This window comes from Vicugna pacos, chromosome 26 (genome assembly GCF_048564905.1).
Source record: "Vicugna pacos chromosome 26, VicPac4, whole genome shotgun sequence".
Lineage (NCBI taxonomy): Eukaryota > Metazoa > Chordata > Mammalia > Artiodactyla > Camelidae > Vicugna > Vicugna pacos.
Window position 1 is genome coordinate 18,366,483 of NC_133012.1, and position 23,265 is coordinate 18,389,747.

The following is a 23,265-nucleotide window of genomic DNA, read 5'->3' on the forward strand; positions in this document are numbered from 1 at the left end:
AGGATCAGAAACATTCAGACCGTAGCACAGGAGAATGGACTCAGAACATGCAACAGGAAGTTCAGAGCTGGGAATCCTCAATTTGGGAGAGAGTAGAGCTGAATAGTGTTTTACTTACCAAATAGAATACACATTTTTTTTTATTTTAAGTGTGCCCCCCAAAAAGATAGAAAGGGACAGTTTTGCCCTGAAGATCACCAGGTGGTGACTGCATCATAATATACTAGTTCATTAATTTACTTACCCTAATATAGTCATGTTCTTGAAGCAATTTTCCCTTAGGTTTAAAATCTGTTTCTCAAATAAAAGTCTGCGCTTACCTCTTCTCTGTAATAAAGAATATGCTTTTATGCTTAGCAGAAAAGTAGCTTTGCAAATAAGCAAACGTACCATTGGTTTTCAGATTACTTTCCCCACTGACATCCTTGCTCATATGTCATAAGAAACAGTGGCTGCATTTGTCTGGCCGAATGCCATGAGGAAATACAATACCAAATGGCTGAAGTTTAAAATTTCCACACGGAGCTTCCACCATAATCACCACATGGGACTGTCCTCCGGACAGACGGTCCCAGATGCCTCAGTATGAAACTGTACATGTGTGCTGGCATTATCATTGCCCTGGGGTACTCTGTGGGCTTCAGATACAGAATAAAGAATTACCACTGCATCAGAAATACACAAATGTTAGTTCAAAGGCAGGGGGAAAGACACGCGGATGAGAAGACATGCGTGATAAGAAAAAGTACACAGATTCCTTGCACACTGGATCAGCTCTTGAAGAACAGTTTTTCTTTATATAAAACATGCCTCTTAAAGTAAGATTAAGACTTTATTTACACATGTTTGGCAAGATGATTGAATTTCCATAAAATGTCTGATTTGATGAACACCGGACTAGGCAGAATCGTCCACTAGAATCAGATGTTATATCTTCTACCCACATTTGATTTGTTCCTACATCTAGAATCAAATATAATTCAGCTGACTAAAGCAAAGTTATATGGAAATATGGCAAGAAAGGAAGATTCCACACAATTTACTATTTTAATAACACAGCGAAGAAGATAATACAATTTGTCTGCCAACAATAGTCTCAGAATGAAAAGGGAAAGCATACTGAGAAAAAATACATGTACTCTTCACTATTGTGATCACTAAAACAACATTTTGTCTTTGGCTTTTTTAGGAGGTTTTTAAAAAAATAATAAAATGTCTTATAAGGACTTAATTAGCAAAAAATATATAAGGAACTCATACACTCAATAGCAAAAAAGACAATTTGATTTTAAAAATGGGCAGAGGACTTGAATAGACATTTCTTTAAAGAAGGCACACAAATGGCCAACAAGTACATGAAAAAGGTGCTCGACCTCACTAATCATCAGGGAAATACAAACCCAAACTATGCAGTGTCACTTCACACCTGTCAGAATGGCCATTATCAAAAAGGCAAGAGATAAGAAGTGTTGGCAAGAACGTGGAGAAAAGGGAAGCCCGGTGCACTGCCGGTGGGAATGTAATTCGGTGCATCCACTCTGGAAGACAGTATGGAGGTTCCTCGGGAAATTAAAAATAGAACTACCATATGATCCAGCGACACCACTCCTGGGTATAAGTCCAAAGGAAATGAAATCACTGTTTTGAAGAGATAGCCACACCAGCTAGCTCCATGTTCATTGCAGCATTAATCACAATAATCAAGACACAGAAACAGCCTAAGTATTCATTGACGAATGAATAAAGAAAATGAGGTATATATGTATGTAAACAATAGAATAATTATTCAACCATAGAAAAGAAGGAAATTTTGTCATTTGTGACATGGGTGGACCTTGAGGACATTATGCTAAGTGAAATAAGTTAGAAAAAGACAGATATTGTATGATGTCACTTATGTGTGGAATCTAAAAACATCAAACTCAGAAACAGAGTAGAATGGTGGTTGCCAGGAGCTGAATGATGGGTAGAATACAGAGATGCTGGTTAAACTTCCAGTTATAAGATGCGTAAGTTCCAAGGATCTAAGGCACAGCCTGGTGACTATAGTTAACAGCCCTGTATTGTACACTGAAAAATTGTTCTGAGAGTAGCTCTTTAACATTCTCACTATAACAACAGTAACAACAACAAAATGGTAATTACGTGAGGTAAAGGGTGTGTTAACTGATCTACTGTGGTAAACATTTCACAGTATATACGTGCATCAAATCATCACATGATACACTTTAAACTTATACAATGTTATATGTTAATTATATCTCAGTAAACAAAAAAACAAACAGATAATCTTCACAAGCACCTCAAACTGAACAATTCCATTCAAGCTTTCGTGATTTTTCTCATGGAATACCGCACCCAGTAACCTTCTAAGTGGTCTTGCTTCCACTGTTCTCTCTTCACCTCCAGTGTTCCCTCTATACTGCTTCTAGAGTTTTCTTCCTAAAACAGACAGCCAGGCCTGTCACGCCACTATTCAAGGCAGAAGTTAAATCCGGCTTAATTCCTTAACATGGCACATGTGTCTTCATAATCGGAAGCCCTCACACCCTCCTAATGCCAACCATGTGTACCCCTTGTCTCATGGCCCCTCCCCTCTCTGGTCAAATTATATTATTCTAAATGTAACCGTGTTATACTTTGTAGACCTCCTAGTCTTCAACATGTACTGCTTTTTCCCCCAAGATACTCCATCTCCTAAGTGTTCACTCTACCTCAACCTGGGGAACCTTTGCAGACCTGGGGAGCACCTACTCATCCCTCAAGATAACAGCTCAAATAGCGCCTTCTCTCCAAAGCCCCCCCAGCCACTCATTACTTACTTGTGGGTTCCTCCAGAGAACTTTCGCTGGAGCAATGGTCCTATAAGATGTCTTTCTGTTTCTCCCTACTAAGGTGAGAAGACTATAACTTATTCAAGTTTTATCTGGTAATTGGCTGGTAATTTATCTGGTAAATCATTAAATATTCAAGAATTTTGCAAACTGGTTGTTAATTGCTAGTAGCTTAAAATCGACCATGATAAAAGAATTTATACCCCACAGTTGACAAACACTACACATAAGGAGTCTTTTTTTTTTTCCCTCAAAAAGGTGGTTTTTGAGCATAGCTGGGTTTGGCCCCATAGTCTAACAGAGTCCCTACATATTCAGTTGAATCGCTCGAGTTGTTAATGTGACTTCAATTAGCTGAAAATCATTTGGGCATAAATAAAACAAAGATAATTATAGAAACAATGATAGAATTTCCTACATTGTCACAATTCGAATTACAACCAGATTACAAGAAGCAAATATGGATTTCAAGTTTATAAATACTTAGAGAGTTTATTCCAGTATAACACAGTCTGTAGGTTCAGGAAGAGCAGCTCAAATGCAGGGATGTTGGCTTATTCATCTTTGTGTCATTAGACATCATGCAGAATCTGGCATGTGGTTGATCCTCATTAAATTCTTATTAAGCAAATTTCCACATGAAAAACCATAGAATATGTTTCTGTATCTGAAGGGTTAGCTATTTTTATCCACTCATATAGAATCACTGCTGGAGAGTGGCAGCACCCATATGGTAAATTTTTTGTTCAGGAACAAAAAATTAAGCTAGTTGAAAGCAAAAGAAAGAATTTTCTAAAAAAAAAAAAAATCTGAAAAATAATTTCTATTTCTCCAGAGCTGTTAAATTTTTAAGAATATTATATATTGAGCATTTTGTTCATTTGCCTATTTTTAGTGACTATATGTATATTGATGTATAGATAATAATCATATTTATATATTATATTAACAACTTATTTATATAATTGCTTATAGTAAATATATATGTATGTATATATATACATATTCATAACTATAATCTTATAAGTAACCAAAATTACTTATAGTATATTGGAAAAAATTATATACAGGATAACCAAAATTTTTCACATTCATTTGTGTTTAGGTTTTTATTCATTTCAGAAGTCGGACGTAAGGTATGTCACTGGTTGTCAGTTTTCTCAACAGCGTCACCAGAGGCGCTATATAAAACAGTGAGTCACTGCCCACATGATGAAATTCACAGAGCCACGTGGGAACCAGCCCAGGGTTAAGACTACCATTCTGTCCAACACACTTATTTTACAGATGAGGAAGTAATGTCCAGAATGGTTGATTTTGTTTATCTTCATACAACTGGCTAAGGGCATAGCCAGGATTTTAGTTGACGTCACTGACTTTTAGGTTGGCATATTTCATCGTAGCTAAGCTTTGGGATGTGTGTGTGCGTGCGTGGTGGGGTGCAGCTAAGAATGCTATTCAGAAATTATTAAAGACTAAAGAACAAAAGAAGAAACATTTTAAACTTAGGAGATTTAATTAGTAATCCAGTCATGAGTTGGGTGTCCACAGAGGAGTTATCACTAAGAATGACAAGCAAATTACAGACTCAAACCCACAGCTCAGATGTGGATGAATGAATATAGAATGGACTTTCCCAGCTCTTTTTCTCTCAGTGTGTGTGTTCATTATACATTGTGTTCTTTGCTCTTTACTGTTTGTTTTGTTAAGAACTTTTGAGTTTCCCGCAATAACATAGCAAGATCAGTTGCTGTATTGTTTTCTTATTTTAATTTCATATTTTTATGATTTTGCAAAGTAGAGGAAGATTATTAATAAACAATGTAATCAGACTACTTTACCATTGTTAGATAGTGAGGGTTTGAAAAATAGTTCTTAGCGTATAAATGATTTAATTATACTTAGTAATTGCTTTCTACTGGCTTTCCCGTTTCCTCCATCTCTATCAGAAAAAGATTTGGAAACCCATTTCAGCTAAATGTATCTGATCATTGAAAACTTCTACATGAGTATGTTTTTCACATGTCTTATTTTGGGCAAAATATTCCCCACCCCAAATTTCTCCTTGATTTTTCAGGAAGGTCAAGATACTCCTTACAACTTAGAATAAATATGCCTCAGAGCTTAAATTTTAAATTTATGGTCAAAGAATACAGATTCTCACTCAAGTGACATCCATAATTATGGTCATGGATAGCCAGTTCCAAACATTCACAGTCCCTTGTTTTTTTTTTGTCACGATGATCTCCGTGAGATTAATTTCATAATTCAATAGGTAAACCTGCTGAAATAAAGAAAAATATCTTTAAGTTCTTATTGAGGGCAGAGACCACATTGTCTTTATCTCTTCAACACTAACACAATGCTAAGTATAAAATAAACTGTCAATAAGTGTGCATCAAGTTGAACTAGGTAAGGAAAAATAAATGATCCAAAATAAAAAAAAATCTCAGCCCTCCTACAGGATTCATATTTTTTTCAAAATGTCTTTCCGTTTATACCCTGCATAATCATATTTAATGACTATTTCTACAATATTATTTATATTAAAAATGTGTATCTACTTCTTACTTTATTAGATTTTTTAAAATTAAAAATAAAAGTAAATGATTTAGGAAAATAATGTTTTTCTTCCTTTAATATACAATTTCAGAATCTTCTTCCAACCATTCAATGTTTATTGACCCCTGAAAACGTTTTTGTACTAAAGAAAAAAAAAAAGGTCCAGGACCTAAACTGCTTCAGGAAAATAAATTAGGCACAAGTACCCCTTTCTTACAAGTACCAAATTGTATCCTAGTGCTGTAAGAAAGTATGTGTGTACTGTTGTCCAGGATTTAGAGACAGGGAGATTTGTTGAGATTCTGAATTAATTTACTTCTTCCTTTAATAATTTAATTTGATTAATTTACTTCTTCTCACAAGTTGTTCTTGTGAGATTCTTGTGAAATAATGAAGACTGGAATTAAGTAGCCATCAGATGGCTACCATGCAAAACTTACATTTAAATTGTGGATTGTTTTCTATACCTCAGTGATTACTAAATAAAGATTAGTGATTAAAAAATTAAAAGGTGTGGAAGAAAGTGAAAAATAAAATTACATTTAAACATTCCTTTAGTTCATTAGTTAAATAAAATTTTGTGAGACACATTACACTACTAATATTTTAAATTCTTAGAAAAGATTGAGAGACTTTATATAATTTTGTTATCATTCTTTATTAATTATGTAGTTTAATTCTGCAGTCAACACCTTTAGTGCTAATGAACATCTTAAAACTTGACTCTAGAATGTTCATAATAAAATGCTTTGAGTACCCAATGATATAAATATGATATATACTTTTAATTATATTTATCTCCTAATTTTTCCTCTATTGTTCCTTTAGATGCATTGCCATATTTAGTATTACTTTGAGGCATATTTTCAAGTTTCAAATGTTCACATATAGGTTTATACAGATTTTCAGATACAAATGAATATTTAATGCCCAGATATTTAGGTGCATTATAGTATCATGCAATTTACATTGTAATAAGACAGTAAGATGCAATTAAATTGAACAGAAGAATCAAGTGCCAGTATCCAGACAGCTCATAACATTTTTAAAAAGTGTTTATAAAGATGAGAATTTTAAATGTGCTTTAATGCAACAAAATTTTCTTATAAGGAGTATTGTAAATAGCTAAGTAACAATTCATTTTATTACTTAAGTAGGAATGACTTTGTAAAAACGGATATCACTGTATTTGAAACTACTTGTGTGCAAAAAGATGATGATAGATAGATTGATAGATGGTATTTCTGTTAGTCAGCCTCACTCTTTCAAACCAAAGAGAGAAATTCTATGTCCTGCTTTCTGCAAATTATTTTTGTTTTGTTTTGACTGCTATTCATACAGGAGTACACAAAATATGTGAGGTCAATCTGATAGTGGCTACTCTGCCATTATGCCACCAGTTAAATCTTCATGCTTAGCATGTAGCCAAATGCACGGCACATATTAGGTGCTCAAAACTGGCAAATCAATTACTAGATATGGCTGTTCAGGTGGCTTAGAATATATTGTTATACATTGTCAGCCTCCTTAAACATTTCTTGAAAATGATAGTTAACTTCCGAGTTATTTTGAGTTTTAGGATAAGAAAATAGTTTGAAATAGTTCTATGAGTAAAAGTAGAACGATAATTTAAATAACTTTAAATCTGAAGCAGATTTTAGTAGAAAAATAACCTAGCTTGGTTAAGCGAATAGCCAGGTTACACAGATTTCAAAGTGCTGGGGAGAACAGCTGACGTTCTAGGTGCTTTCGAAACTCTGTCCAAGGATTAGGAAGGAATTTAACAAAACAAGAAGAGTGAGTTAATCTCCTTAACTATTTATGATAATATATAGGAAAACCAGATTTCAGAAACTAAAATGAAACCAGAACGGACAATTTTAATAAACATTTACATAGTGTTCTCTAGTAGGTGTTTTCCTTTTATTTTATGTTGAATTTACTTATTATAGATTAATAAGTTTGTTTATAAATCTTATTTATAAATGCTTTAAGTCTTCTGCCTGCAATTTATGTCATCTTTGTATCTGTTCACACACCCTAAAGTCCTTATGCTCCATTTCTGTTTAACCTAAGGCTGGGGTATAAAAACGTTTACCGTCTCCTTGAAGACTCTGAATGATTTTACCATTGTTCTATAGGACAGTTTAGGGAGTGATGCTCTCCGCGGATTTCACAACATGAATGTTTTCATCCCATTCGTAAAGAATTGGGTTACTCAGAGGGCAGGATCAGAGCCCAGATACCAGATATTAGAGCTGGTGTAATGAGCCAGAGTCCTTCTTTTGAGGGCTGTAATTCTGAGTCTCAAACTGTGCCCAAGAATAAAATAGAAGCTTTCCCTGAAACCTCAGTTATGGCCAGACTTCTCAAATATCGGGTGGTAGTTGCCCTGCCCAGTGCTGGATGGTTTCTGCTACTAGTTTACAAGGTATCACTGGTCTACTCCTCAGCACTGAGTTGCCTGACTCAGCACAAAGATCTTCCCAGCATCCCTCCCTGACAGGATAAGAGGACGGGACACATTTCTGAGGGAGCCGGAAGAGCCAAATATGATTCGGCCTTCATCGCAACCTTCAGGCTATTTGTCCCTGCTTCTACTAGACTGAGCAGAGACAGAGACACCGCAGGCACAGGAATGATGAAAAGAACTTCCACGATGACAAAAATATCTCCCCATGAGGGACAGTCACCAACACAGCAAAACATTTAGATTTCGCATAAAATTACTGAGACTTTCTGATGTTATTTTACCCGGCTCATCCTGACATCTCTCAGGGCAGCCACAGACCTGTCAGCCCTATTCTTCTACGCTAACTTGGTGGCACTGCTTTTTCTGAAGGTTGGGCTTCCATTACAGTGGCGATGGGGACAGAGGGAGGTTGCTGATGGAATACTAGTCATAAGAAGGCACAGTGTTGTGCACGTTGCTAAACCGAAATCAGGACGGGTCGTTTCATGAAGAATTATTATGCTGTTTCTAAGGACAAAAATAAGTTTTGGCAGATGAGGCTTGAGTGTCAAAAATTGGGATTTCCAGGATATTAAGGTTTATGGGACCAATAATATAAGAAAACGCTTCAGAAATAGCATATGATTGCTATGGATATAGTAAATAGTGCAACAGCTTACCAAAGACGTGATGTGGGGTTTATTCTTCACAGCTTACAGGCAGTCGGTCAGACTAGGTAAGACTCTGCTGTGATTGTTACAATGGACAAGGCCCAGAGAGATTCTTTTATACTCACTGTGGCCACTTTAAACTGCCTAGTGTGACTTGCTCAAGAAATCGGTGGTTCAAAACCAACGAAGCAAACATTCTTTAGCTTTATATAGAATCCATGTAAATAAATAAATACAATCAAAGGGTGCATTTAATTTGCATTTTCTCTGTACACTCAGTATTAATCCCTAGACTGTGGGGTTTAAATGGCGTGGAGGGGAAAAATTCAAAAGCTTTCCACAACCGAAAACAGCATGCTCAGGAGGCCAGAGCATTCTAGAGTGACTGGAGATCTCACGTCCCATCCGACCCAGGGTGCTCAATGACACCTCTTAGGTAATAAATTTCTGCTTTTGATTTTAAGGTCCTACAGGGCAGGATAATTCTCTTTGTATGGTTCCTAGGACAGCACTCTGCACATCTGAACATTTAATCAGCGCTACTTGATAATGAATATAGGATTTTACGGCACAGGATCAAATTGGTCCTGAGAGAAAAATTCCTCCCTCTCTGAGCCAAGCACTTTCTTCCGAGTTGCTGAACAGCATCTTCTCGGGTTCATCGCTGTGAAACATCTGCAGGTAAAGAGCCACTTCCACCTCCCTTGAACCTCCCCAAGGTCAGATCCAGGAGTGACGAAAAATAGAACACAGATTACATGGTCTGCTTCACTTTAAAACCTAGAAAACTAATAGTGACTCTTGAAGGGTCATCCATCCGTAAGGCCATTTTGCAAGAAAGCCACATTGCCCACGGACTGCCACAAATTGAGAAGCACTCAAGGCCCAGAGGTCCTTAAAATGTCTTCAGAGACTGTTGAAAAGATATTTCCCCTCTAACATCTAGGAAGGATGTAATTCCTTTTACTACGTGCGAGGATACAGTACGCACCGCGTGTCCGCTCATTAGACTCGCACCCCCAAGTGCAGTCAGGAGTCCTGACAAAGCTGTCAGGGTCAAGGGCAAACACCGGGCCGGTGGGCGGGAGGGAGGGAGGGGGGCCAGAGATCGACTCGTCGGGCCTGTTCTAGCCTGCTTGTCCTCTTCCTTGGCTCCTGCCTGGACGGGTTTTCAAATCTGACTAATTCTCTGAACTACCCAACATCCTGGCAACAGTCTCCTTGCCTCTGCAAATTAACCAGTTTCTATTCACTTACCTTTTTAAAAAAAATTATTCAAGAACTCTGACTAGTAAAAATGGGTGCTTTGTGAATGTCTTTTTCAACAAGATGTATTGATAAATAAAGGGGAAAAGTAGAACTGTATTTCTTATATAATACCAGTTTCATTTGAAATATTTTAATATATCCACAGGGAAATGGAAAAACAACGCTTTCATCAGTGGATATAGTGAGAGCCCTGTTCAGCTACACGTGATGACGGATGCCTGGCCATCCTGGGTGCCTTGTGTCCAGAGACCAGCAGTTAAGGACAGGAAAGTCCAAGCTGGCAAGGTAATTGGCTTGACCATCTAGTGGGAGTAGGACTGCAGGTCGCCGCGAGGCGTGGAGGAGTATGTGCGGTGATGCACTTGGTGATGCACTTGGGTTCTCTCTTTGTCCTTTGGGGCTGAGTGTAGTCATAGTCCCAGGTGAGCCATGAAGACAAGCAGAAGTGCCACAGAGCTGCAGGGAATCGAGCATGTGCAGGACAGGAGGGAGGCGATGACGAGGGGCAGGTGTGGAGGCCGGGTCACTCATCGTCTTCTGCCAAGTTTCCTCTAGGCAGAGAGGCCACCAGCAATCTTAGTTGCTGCTTCCCAGATGTATGTGAAGAGAGGGGTTGGAGTGGCAGCGGGGGTGGACTATGATGGACAAGGAGATCCACTGCGTAGATACCCAAGAGGATGCCTTGTTGCCCCAGACGTTGAGTCCTGCCAGAGACGGCCTCTATCTGTAACCTCTCTCAGGCATTGCTTCAGATTCAGAGAGCTGCCTCACCCACGGCCACATCCCTCCCAGGAGAGCCCACAACTCAGGAGTAATGAAGGTGATCGTACAAGTGCCTGGCGTTTTGCCCCAACATGGGAGGATTCGGACAGGCCATTTTCCCTCGAGAGCTCCATTCTCCCTGCCACTGGCCCCAGCCTGCTTTCTTCCCACTGGTGTTGATGCCAAAGACACAAATAAACCACCTGCATCCTGTTTCCCAGGAAACCTAACCTGCAACATAGGGCTTACAGCATGAGACCTAGTCAGGTCCCAAATAAAGGTGGTTCCTTTTATTCTAAGGAAAATGGGAGAAATAAATATCACCACTGGTCTTCTAAGGAATTATACTTGTGCAATATATACATATATGCTTAGCTCATGTAGTGGAATCACATCTCAGGCACCCACTGGCTCCGTTTTGTTTCGTGGCTGGAATGGCTCTACCTCCAGCTAGTCATCCCATAAACGGGTTCTGATAGTCTTCAGTGGGACTAGACAAGAATGGACATGCCCATCTCTCACTGAACCTGAAAGCAAAACATTCCCACAAAACCCCCACATTGCATGCCCTGCGAATCCTAAGACTATTGAATCAACTGCCGACCATCCACCTACTGTCACACACCTGATAGCAAGGCTCCTCCCTAACATGGGAGGATGGCAACATTATGGAGAAATTCCAGAGCCCTGAGCCTGGATTCTGTGGATGGATTTGAAACCCTGCCTGAGCTCTTCCTTTCAACCAAACTGTGAGTCCCTCCTTCCTGGAGCTTCAGGGTAGCTTGTTTATCTACTGTGGAAGAGCATGTCACCTCCAAGGCCGGACAAGCCAGGCGGCACTGAGTGAGAAGCTGTGCGTTTCTTGAGCTAATGATGGCGGCCCTTTGGCAGCTTCCAAATTATCCACTGCCAACATCGCCCCCTGGATGCGGTAGTCAAGATGGTAGAGAATTTCTGTGTTTGATCCCAAACCTACGTACTCCCTTATAAATTTCATGTGCAGCCTTTCAGATCCTAAATGTGTGGATTGATAGAAAAAAAAAAAAAGCAATGAACTTGAAGTCAGCTATTCTGGATTTAAATCTTAGTTCTGCCATGTAGAAGCTGATGAATTCAATATATTTTCTCACTGACAAATAAAAAAGAAAGAAAGAAAAAAACTAACCAATCAAAGAATTTTTAAAGAAAAGTTAATAACAAAAATGTAGTTAAAAGCACCTGTTGCAGGCCCTGACCTCTATTAGAGATCAATATTTACTAGTTTTTTTAGGCAAATTGGGATCCTCAGCCAGAGAACTACTTCTCCCCACCCCGCTTTATTCTTTGCCCTTCCTCCACAGCTATTTATTCAACTTGACTTTAGAATTTTAAGTCAAGTCCAGACTTAAAATTTACACATTGATTTATTTAAAATTATGAAAATTAAAGCAGTTCCAGAAACTAGATAATGTCTTTCCAGCATTAATTATGCTACCGTTTTATGATACAAAAAAATAAACACTCTTTACGGCGTGATTACATTAAATGCCTTGACTTTTCATGTCTGCAAATAGTTTTAATAATGAACATAGTGTAACAACAGGAATAATCTATTCATTTTCCTCACTGTTTTTCTGTTCTGGTAAGCTTTGTAATTATGTATAATAGTATAAATTCTTGTGATTAAAGGTAGTCTTGTTTTAAAATACTTGCTTCCTCTCCCTGGGTAAGGATTAGGCTCGGCCCTATGACTTATTTTGGCCAATGGAGAATGAGCAGAAGTGATGTATGTCTCTTCTAAGAGAAAGCCTTATGGTCCAGTGAGTGTTTGGCCATTTTTCCTCTCTGCCAAGGCCATAAAATTTCCAGATGGAGACAGTTCCATCATCCTGACTTGGGGACTAGAATCTCCTATGATACAGAGCCCAGAGTTGCCGAGGTGGAAAACCCAAAGTCTCCTGGTGGATTACGGAGAATGACAATAAGTAAGGTCACCTGGCTTCTATCCTTTGGTTCCTCAGCCAATTTATTCTCCTCACTGGGACACAGTCCTTCTTCAAGTCTTGGATTCAAGGTGGATATTTCATCACGCAGGAGAGTGACCCATCCTCACGGAGTGAGGCTAACGAGCTGGCGCTCAGGCTGTGCCTTCAGCAGGCCTCGCCGACGCTCTGTCCTACCCGCAGCGTTATGTAATAGGACTGGAGGTCCCCGGGCTATCCTACTTCAAATCGCCTTTGCAGTAAAGTGAGTCCATTTCATGCTGAATCCCATGCCAGTAGATCAAACACTCTGTAAACCCTTGGAGTAGAAAAGGCAAACCGAAGTCTGGAATGTGTATACTTCTGGGGTAAGGAAATTTTGCTCTTCCAGGTGGAAGGGTCCAGTGTACTCAACTTGCCACGAAGCGGCCAATTCACTTTCTGGAGAAATGGTGCCATAACTGAGGCTCAGCGTTGGTCTCTGTTGCTGGCAAGTTGGATATCTGCTGGCAGAAAGCACTTAATCAGCCGTGGTAAGTAGGAGCCAATACGTCGCCGTCATTTCTCCCACTGTGGCCACTCTAAGCTGGCAGTCCTTTCTGCCACTCACTAAGTACATAGGCCAGACTGGTATTTCCAGGTGTGGAATATGCAACCTCCAAAACCCAAAGAGGCTTACCAGATATTGCATTACTAATTACTTTGGGGGAGGACCAGAAAATCATTACTGTGAACAGTTGCTGTTTGATTTCTGGGTCCTGACCCCTGGAATTCCAGTTTCTTTTCAATCAGGTGGCTCTAAGTTTGAAAATGGACTCATGTCCAAAAATTCAACACAGAAAACTGTTGTCTATCCCTGAAGACAGAAAAGAGCTGAAGACTTTGATATCAGCATCCCAGCGGGGGAGGCATCAAGGCCTTGATGAAGAGGGACCTGGGTGTCAATTGCCACATCCATAATGCCCTCTCTCAGTCGTTTCCTCCAACAATAAAGTTCTCTTCAGGAAAAATACACAAGCCTAATGCAACCCCAATCAGAACCACTTGTAGATAATTATAGGAGGCACCTGTCAGACAGTGTAAAAGGAGGGAGAGACCGAACACAAACTTGGTGATTATTTTGAAGGATATGGCCTTACTAGCACAGGTGTTAGCTGCATTATCAAAGGCCATCTAACGATCACCATTAAAAGCAATACGGAGAATGATGACACTGCGAGACGGAAACCCACACCAACACAAATATAGAAAACTAAAGTAATTCTAATGTTCTAAGCACTGAAAAATCAAAGATTGTGACCAGAGAATCTCAAGCACCTTTTAAAAAAAAAAATGATGATCTTGGATTGTGGAAAAGCGTGGGAGGTGATTCAAGCAGTGACACTAATAATGATATCCAGACCCCGACGTTCAAGATGCAGATGGAGAAAACGGCCAGATGGCTTCCCCCGCTCTGTGCTGAGTGAGTCTTAGGGTATGGCCCTCTCCTGATCATGGGATGCGTGGAAAGCCTTCATGAAATTTCCCATGAGTTCCTTCTGCATCCTTAAGTTCGGAATCACATGGCAGCTTTCCTCAAAATCGCCAATGCAGTCTTTCACTATAGCTAATACAGTCAGTGCAAAATCACTTTTCAACTCAATACGGCAATAACAATGGAGAAAATTCAGTTTAGAAATGGAAGAATGAAAAAACCTGAACTTCGAATAAAAGACAGAAAAATGAAAGTTCAGTAAGTGTGCATAAAGGCAGCGTTGCTCAGAGATGAATGCATTTGGTTATTTTAGGCATTTCGTTTTGTTTTATGCTCTGGGCTTTGTGGACACATTTAGGCAATCTCATTTGGTGGACAGTGGCCTATTTCCTCAAGTTTATCAGAATCCTATTATACTCTAATCCTCTCCTAAAGCATCGATTCTTGGCTTTGGATTGTCCGCAAATCCAATTAGCACACTTTCAACTCAATTTACCAAGTATTTAATAGCAAGACTGAGTAGAGTGAGATTGAAAAGGGATTCCTCCAACACACACGCTGTTAGTAGGCTACTGAAAATAAATGCAGTTCATATTCTAACATTTTCCCCGTAAGATTGGGATGAAATCCAAACCATTACCGTAAAACCAACATTAGTATACGGCACATATTTTTATAAAATTGGTTCACAACCATCATTTTAGTCATTCTTTTCAGTAAACTTTGGAGGGCGGTTAAGCATTACCAAATACGTTCTTGTTACAATATTGATCTGACTTCGGAAAATGTGAAAATATTCATCTTTGTAGTACGGATGAGAAAACCTAAACTGGCTTAGGCAGTTTGGAACACACAAGCTTTTGTTCAGTATCTTAGTATTGCCTATTAGCCCTGCCCGTGATACTGAACGCTGTTTTTCTGGTTTCAAAATATTCATTCTGATCTATTTGTCATTTAACAAAAACTGGCTGCTCTTTTCACAAATATGAAGGAAAAAGAAAAACAATCACCGTCTAAGTTTTCTGATGGCCAGCATGTATTCATGCACGCAAGACGGTGTTGAGTCACTGCGTCCGGCCCAGGATGGCTTCGGCCTCTGCTTTAGGAAGTTGTTACATGTCTCATCGTCCTATCAGATGGCTTCTCCTCCCATCCCCTTTCCTGAGGAAACCTGGCTGCAGTGGACCTCTACAGACCACATGATGAATGATGAAGCCACAAGGAAATTGTCACTAAACTCTCTAGAAGTCAGAACCTGAAACAGTTCTCTTTGGAAAATGCAGACCATCACCATCATAATGAAGCCTCCTCTGAGCAGCTTAGCACACTGACACTCCCAGGAGTGAAGGGTCTCAAGGAACTGTTTCAGAAGCAATTGGCCCCAAGGTTCTCTAGCCCCAGTCAGGTGTTTTAAAGTTACCACGATGCCAACACAAATTTATACTGGCTTTGCCTGGAAGGAACTACTTCAATGTCTATGTTTCTGTCTAAAGACGTGGTTAGGATCTTTCCATTGTAGCCACTGCTGACTGAGAAGCCCGCCGTGGATGCGGGGATGGCTTCTGGGACAGATGAGCCCCTGATGTGGGGTTGCCTCTCCCTCACCTTCCTGGGCCCTCTTCTCTGTAACGGAAGGCTGTTGACTGAGGAAGCGAAAGGTCTCCCCTGTTGCACACATTTCTGAGACGTCTCTGGTTGAGCAGAGAGCTTGCTCCAAAGACCCTGGGACAGCACAGCCTTCTTAAGGGTGACTTTAATGCGCCACAAGTCCCACTGCTACCCAAGGGGCTTTCAAGGGGTCTGCTCTAAGTTTGTCAAAATAAATTTACATTTCTGAATATAACACTTGAAGTAGAGTTGGGTTGTGTTGAAATTCGACAGCAACCCCAGGCTTTTCTCGTGCTGTGTTTTTTCCTCAGCTTAGGAGTTCTGACTTGTTATTTCCTTATTCACAAATAACATGTAACACAGTTGTTCTATATATAAACTCAGCGGTTAACATTCAACCTCTTTTGTCATGTTTGTGTTTCAAATAATGAAGCATCTGTGAACCATACATCATCACTCTTTTTCCTGATTTGCAAAAATCACTTCTTACCCTTTTTAAGCTGAGCTGCCCTCCGGCGAGATCAAATTTAATGAGATGACCTCTCTTGCATAATTCCCTTCAAAGATGAACAGGGAGATAGTCTTTTACTACGTTTATAATTACAGACCAATTGTAGAGAATCCTCAGCAACATTGCCTGGAAGAGAAGTCACACAGATTGGTATACGTGGTGAGAAATTAATCCCCTGGTTTTGTATTCTCTCGCCCAACCTGCTTGGGACCGTGGAAAGCATTAATTTGGAGGAGTGCATTTTAAAACAGTAGCAACTGGATGAATGGACCATTTGCCAGAAATGCAACAAAATGGCAAGATTTTTGGTCCCACCATAATGTCTGCAGGAGGGTGGTGTGCTGAGTAGCTCACGCAGTCTGACCCTGGGCTGAGTGTGCATCCCTGCGTTTATCAGTGTCCTGTTCCTGAGGGTCTCTCCTCTATTGAGTATTGGTTGGTGAGAGGAGGGGAGTGAGAGCTGCTGGATGAGGTAAGAGGGCTATGTGGATGGAGACAGGGAACAGAACGGGGTAACGTGATAAAGTCCAAGGGCCATTACTTTGTGGTTGGGTGGGACCCACAGTATGGTCCTCACGATGAAACAGTGGCTTCCCTGCGTTCTCTAGTTGGTGCTTGTTGGTTGATCGCCTGAAGGAATGACCCTTGAAATTTCTGATTTGTAAACAGCATCTCTACCTGAGAAAACTCCCGTGGGGGTGGCAAGGGGGGATATCAACACAAAATCAGTGTGTGCAGCACTTCAAAGAGAACAAGTTCCCGGGGATAAGCAGAATGCGTTACGAAGGTGGAGCAGAGTTGGCCGCTAAAAGGCTGCTGGAATCTTGTCTCATCCTATTTCAGCAAAATCCTTGCTCAAAGGAATAGATAAAAAGAAAGTTGAGTGTGATTTTGAATCTGGTAAAGACTTAATATGTGATAGCATTAGCGTGTTATTACCCCCAGGTCCCTCCCATATATCTGCATAGTTGCCAGGTTTTGTTCTTTTTTTAAGACTGTCAGAGGTACAACGTGAGTGCTCATTTTCATAATCATGTGGAATATCTGCGTTACTAAGTTCCATTTGGCATGCTTTGAAAAGGAGTATCTTCTCAAAGTCTTCTAGAGTCTAAACTGGATTAGAGGGCTGATTCCTCTGAAGATTATATTTTAATTCTGTGCTAGTCATTCAATCCCCCCCACCCCGCCAAAGGACTTTAATATATAACTAATTTTAGAACTTAAAAGTGATTCAATACCCAATTAAACTGAACAATGGAAGTGCAATGTCACAGAAATTAACAATGTGTGCGAAGGGTAATATTTTGGAGGTTTTTGACGCTTGACGATTTTTGTTTGCTTATTTTTAACACATGAAGCATTTTCCTGATTCTAAGTACAGGGTTATTTTTCACCTTCTGTCACCCTCTGTCACCCTCTGAACAGTACTGTGATGCCAACAACAGTTTTTATGAGTTAAGCTTCTCTAATCAGAAGACCAGGCAGACTAAACACAGATACATGTACTTAGAACAAATGCATATGTATGTAATCAGAAAACTAGGAAGACTGGACACACACATATACTATATACATAGTACATTACATCGTCAGCACTATGTTTTCATATGTGTGAATCTATGCACCTAAAAAGATTAAAACTATATCCCTATAAATAGTTATAAAACCAGGTGGTGGTGCTTATCCCTCAGGTGATAGCTTCACGAGCTCCAGCCCCTGGACCGTACTTGGTTTTACAGCATCCCGTTGCGCTTCCTGCACAGGCTGCCCACAGCTGAGAAGGCCACACCGAGCCTTAGTAAAACCATTCTCCCGTACATTTTGTGGCCATGCCTCCTCTTCAGAGCCCTGGCATAAGTCTCTGAGGTGGGTAAGGCGGGGAGAAAGTAGAGAAAGTAACCCACCGAAGCAAGACATCTCACCCTGACTCACTGTCCTGGGACCTGACTTGTGCTCCTAAAAACTTGCCCAGCTACCATGGATTTTTTATTTTCCTATTTATTTATTTATTTACTTATTTATTTTTGTCTCTTGTACATGACCCAACACATCTGAGTTTTCTGGGGAACAAGGCTTAGCTCAAAACTTGAAACACTCTCCCCCACCACATATGTTTTGTGTGTTTTTCTAAATACGATAATGAGAAAGGGAAATATGGCTACATCCATGCAATTTTACAACCTGGACAACGTCATCTGCTCCAGGGTCACATGTCATCCATAATGCGAAATGCCAGACCCAGCAGATTAAGACAAGTAATGAACACAATGCAAAGCAATCTTTTATTTTTCTGCAGTCATGCAGGTGACGTCTCACTTGGCAAATATCTTCCAGTTCTAAGAAGGGTGCTATCACATTCATGCCTGTTGCGCCTCTCATGTTGTGCTTCAAAATCCTAGCACTCACGCAATTTAGTCTTCCATTTCTTCCAACATTCATTTATAGAAACTCTTTTTTAATATGTCTACTGCGGAGTAAGCATTTCTTTGTGCTAAGTTCATTTCTCCAGAAATACAAATGATCACCATGCGTTATCTTTAACTGGCACGGTTCAATTTGCCAGTCTGCATTCCCTCACAGAGAGCAGGGTCCAAGACCAGAGCAGACGAGGCATGGAGTTGAATGCCTCCGAGGCCAGGATGAGCTGACCGACCATCTACGTCTGTCTGGCACTGAAGAGTGTCCTTGGATGTGAGATGTTAGTGCTAAAACCAGGACAGTTACTCATCCAAACCCTAAACCGATTGGAAACCACTGAATCCTAGTTGGCGTTGTGACACTCAATCAGTACAAAGTAATTGTATGAAGCCTATGAAGCGTGTATACAAAGCAGGACTAGAGATTCTCTCTGGATAGCAGATTTATTTCTACTCTCTTATTAGGACCATCAGAAAAAAGTCACTTAGCTCTTGGAACTCCCTGTACTGCTTGAAAATAATTCATCACCTAAATTCACCTGATGCTTTGAAAAGTCATTCTTTAAGGAAAAATATCATGGCTCATTAACTCACAAAATTAGTTGAAAGGGCCCCAGCCACCCTTATAATCTAAGGAAATTTACTTTTTTCCCATTATTCAAAGTATTGCCTTTTAGTTCAGATAGATAAAAGTTTATATAGTATTGTGATTTATCAAAAATACTTATTCACACTATTAACACGGAATAAAATGCATTCTGAGATCATTTACTTTTGCTCACTTATGACTTCAAGCATTAACAAATGTAGTTAAAATTTATATCCAGCCACGTAGTTAAAAGATGTATTTTACTTGATTTACATATCAAAAAATGTGGGGGTTTTTTTCAGGAGAAATGTAACATCTTTCAAATAAACCTCAGTGTGTCTTTTACCAAAGAGTTAACATTCAGCTTAATTTTATTGTCCATAAATGGGCTGCAAATTGCTTTATATATATATTTTTAAAACTACTGTTTTTCTACATACCAATATCATATTTTTACAAATTTATTAAATTTAGTAGGTCATTTAGTGAGTTAAACGTTCTTACGTGTAAACTTTGTTGACTTAGTTTTAAGATGTCTGATAACTATAAACAGTGCCTGAATTTTAAAGAAGAGGCGGGAGAGAGCTGTTATGCAAATAGCACAGTCATTACACGCTGCGGAGTGAAGACAGGTGCTTCCCCACATGCTCTGCTGATGAGATTGTGTCCTGCAGCGTGAGCTCTGCCCCTGTTTCCTGTCTCCGTCACACACGTTGTTATGGAATGCTCCAACCATCAGCCATCGGCTACGGAAAATACATTCCTGTAGGAGCTTCTTACAGTGGTGAATGAGTCACAACGGCTTAAAGATTTATTTTTAGAAAATGTTCTCTTTATACTTTATCGTTAATAATCGTGATTATCCAGTTGTGACGTAAACCAGTGTCCCAAACTAGAAAGGCAAACTGATACACTGAATCTGGAAGAAAACCCATCGAGGCTTCCACATTTATTCTCATGTTTTTGTTTGTACTTGTTATGATTCAGGAGCCTTTTTTTTTTTTTAAAAAAAATTGTTTTTAATTGTAACTGTTTGACTTTAACTTACTGAGTAACTTGGTCCAAAGAGAGGCCAAGGTGTTTGGTCAAACAAAAGGCCAAAACAGAAAGGAAGAGGTGCTGTGGCATCCTTGTTACTGTAGAGATTCAAGCTGAGTTTTTATCGATCACTAGGAGTCAAAACAAATTTTTGAAAAATAGGATAGAAGTATGTGGGAGAACTTTTTGGACCAGAAAAAGACAATGACCTCTCTCTGTCTCCTGCTAAATAATGTCAGGCCTTTGATGAATTATTAGTAACTCCCATCCTGAAGCCTCATGGTAAGCCTGTGAAAAATGCATCTGCTAGTCCAGCATCTGCTTAGTCCTGCTCCAGGAATAAGTTTTTGTTTTTGGTTTACAAACTTTTCTCCAAGAAAGAAAAAAAACAGAGCTACAGGTAATACATGTTTTCAAAAACCTTGTCTATCCACCGCATGACCTAGCTTGCTCTGTTTTGTAAGTTTCATCCTTTTGTGAATAATATTCATTTTAATAATTTGTGTCGTTTTGAGCAGGTTCTCAAAATGAGGATATTTTAGGAATGCAATTCCGGAGTGGGAAAAGCTGAGGAAATGAACGGCAGGGAGTGTGTAATTTACTCACCCAGAGACGTAAGTATTTTCTGAGCATTTCCCACATGCCAAGCGCTGCTGAATGTCTGGGGATATGGTGGTAAAAAGGAGGAGCAAGGCCCCTGACTGTGAGCAGCAGTAGGTTGTAGCAGTGAAGCTGGAGGAGCTTGCCAGTGTGGCCCCAGCAGGCAACAAAGTCAGAAACGTTTTCCAGGTTGCGCTCGGCCTGAAAGTTGCCTCTTGCTGCCCCAAACAGCTAACGCTGTCTATAAAGTCACTCCTGGTGACGCTGAAGTGTGAAGATGCTCAGAGCAGAGGACCAAGTGCAGCAGACTCTTCCCAGGTACAAGAAAGACATCGCTTCCAGGGTAACCAGCAGCTGTGGTCCACATTCGCTGGTGCACATTGGAAAAAGGCTTCTTTCAGGCACCTTTATGGGGCGGACCCGCAGTGGTTACTAGGAAGCGGCAGAGACGTGCTTGAAGCATCGGTGCTTCACTTTGAGTACCTGCCAGGGAGGCTGGAAGCGCCACGCAGGCAGGGCAAAGGCTTTGAAATAAGTGTGATGGAAGGTCACCTGTATGGATGGCCTTTCCTTTAATGCCTGAGTAAAGTGTCTCAAAACTCCACCCCCCACAGTAACGGAATCTTTCTTTTTTCACTCCTCCTTGGTGGATCATCTTCCCCCGGGACTTACAAGTAAGATTGGTTTTCTCTCATCCGCCAGAGAGTCAGTCCACCTGCAGCCCGCCTCTCCACCTTCCTGCACTGTGACCGCCTCTCTACCTCCCCTTGGGTTTGCTGTTGCTCACAGTCCGCAGGCAAGGAGTCCTGCCTCCTGTCTGCACCCCCCAGAGTTCCAGCAACACAAGGCAAGTGTGTTTCTTCATGTGTTTTACTTACAGTGTTTAGAAAAAAAAGCAGGTTACTTTCCCTAGAAATTCATTAACCATTCTCTGCTAAAGGAAATTTCACTGGCCATGTCCCTCCGGTGGTCCAGGAATCCTGCCACCTCGCCAAGTCCCTCTTTCCGTTCTCCTGTCTACTCTTCCAAAGTCCTGCCTCCTGCACACGCTCGCACCTCCAGGCAACATTCGCACACTGCAAGCTTCCTGTTACTTTAATTGACAGAACAAGTTACTGATGGGACCCCCAACTTACAATGATTTGATTTCTGATTTTTCCATTTTGTGATGTTGTGAAAGCAATACTTTGAAGTTTGAATTTGGATCTTGGGTTAGCAGTATGCAGTACAACCCTTTCCTGTGATGCAGCCCCAGCTCCCAGTCACCCAGGATCGAGAGGGTGAACAACACTTAAAACCATTGTTTTTCACTTTCACTGCAGTATTCAATACATTGCATGAGATAGTCAACACTTTCTTATAAAACAGGCCTTGTGTTAGATGATTTTGCCCAACTATAGGCTAATGTGAGTGTTCTGAGCCCAGTTAAGGCAGGCGAGGCTAAGCTGTGATGGTCAGTAGGTTCAGTGAATTAAATGCATTTTCAACTTAATGATATTTTCATTTTATGATGGGTTCATTGGGATGTTACCCCATCGGAAGTCAAGGAAGAGACGTAATTCTTTATCTCAAATATTTCCACATAGATCATCCCAGGTGCGATTACACAGAAGCAAGAGATCACATGGGATGTTGCCGTGATCCATATTTAAGTCATTTAAAGAGTAAAGCATGTATCTGTGAAATCTCATTTTGAGAAACACTTCTCATAGCCCATATTTGGTCAATTCAGTACAACCTGCTTATCCTCCGGCCCCAAATTTAATAGACTAGAAAAGAAAACCAATGTTTGGATAGCATTTTGATTTTGTTTATTTGTTTTGTGTAAAGTGTCCTTGAACACACATTACATCCACTCTGGGAAGCACGCAGAGATTACTGCTTGAGGACAGTGAAGATTTGAGATGTTTGTAAAATAGTCCAGGTTACCCCCTGGGGGGTTAAGGATGAAAAGAACTGCACAAGCTGGTGCACCACGTACATCCCTGAGATCAGCTAGCTCGGTGAGGCGTCTCCATTCCCCACGAGGCTGCGGTCCCCCGCACGCAGACCACTAGGACTATGTGCTGGAGAAGGGGGTGATGTGATGTCTATTCACCAGCTGCCCCTAATCTTTAAGGGGAAAAGTTCTTTCCTTGTGCTCAAAAACACATAACATGGGCCTTTGTAATATGTGATTTATAGTAAAAAAATATGTATTTGGTCTTGGACCCAGTTTCTGGCACAAAGCTCCGAAAACCTTTGAAATTTCCTAAGTGATGAGAGCAGTAAAGGTGTCTTTTGTTATGTGGATGAGGTGACTTTTGGACACACCTAATGGCAGGGGCTGGTTGCCAGGACAACCAGCCGTGCAACTAGAGGATTGGAACTTTCCATCTCAGCCCCTCTCCCGAGGGGAGAGGGGCTGGAGGTTGGATGAATCTCCAGTGGCCAATGACGTAATCAATTATTTCTATATGTGAAGACTCCTTGAAGAAAAAAAAAGGATGTAAGTTTTGGGCTGGTGAACACGTGCTG

At 40.3% G+C, this 23,265-nt stretch overlaps 1 long non-coding RNA gene across 1 annotated transcript in view; it reads left to right on the forward strand.

Annotated features, from left to right (window-relative positions):
• Positions 1 to 10,042, forward strand: part of LOC140689401 (uncharacterized) — a 53,906-nt gene extending 43,864 nt beyond the window's left edge. The window contains exons 3-4 of the long non-coding RNA XR_012064317.1: positions 9,024 to 9,200; positions 9,934 to 10,042. This is a non-coding gene — a long non-coding RNA (uncharacterized lncRNA). The remainder of the gene's footprint in view (positions 1 to 9,023; positions 9,201 to 9,933) is intronic.
• Positions 10,043 to 23,265: the final 13,223 nt, after the last annotated feature.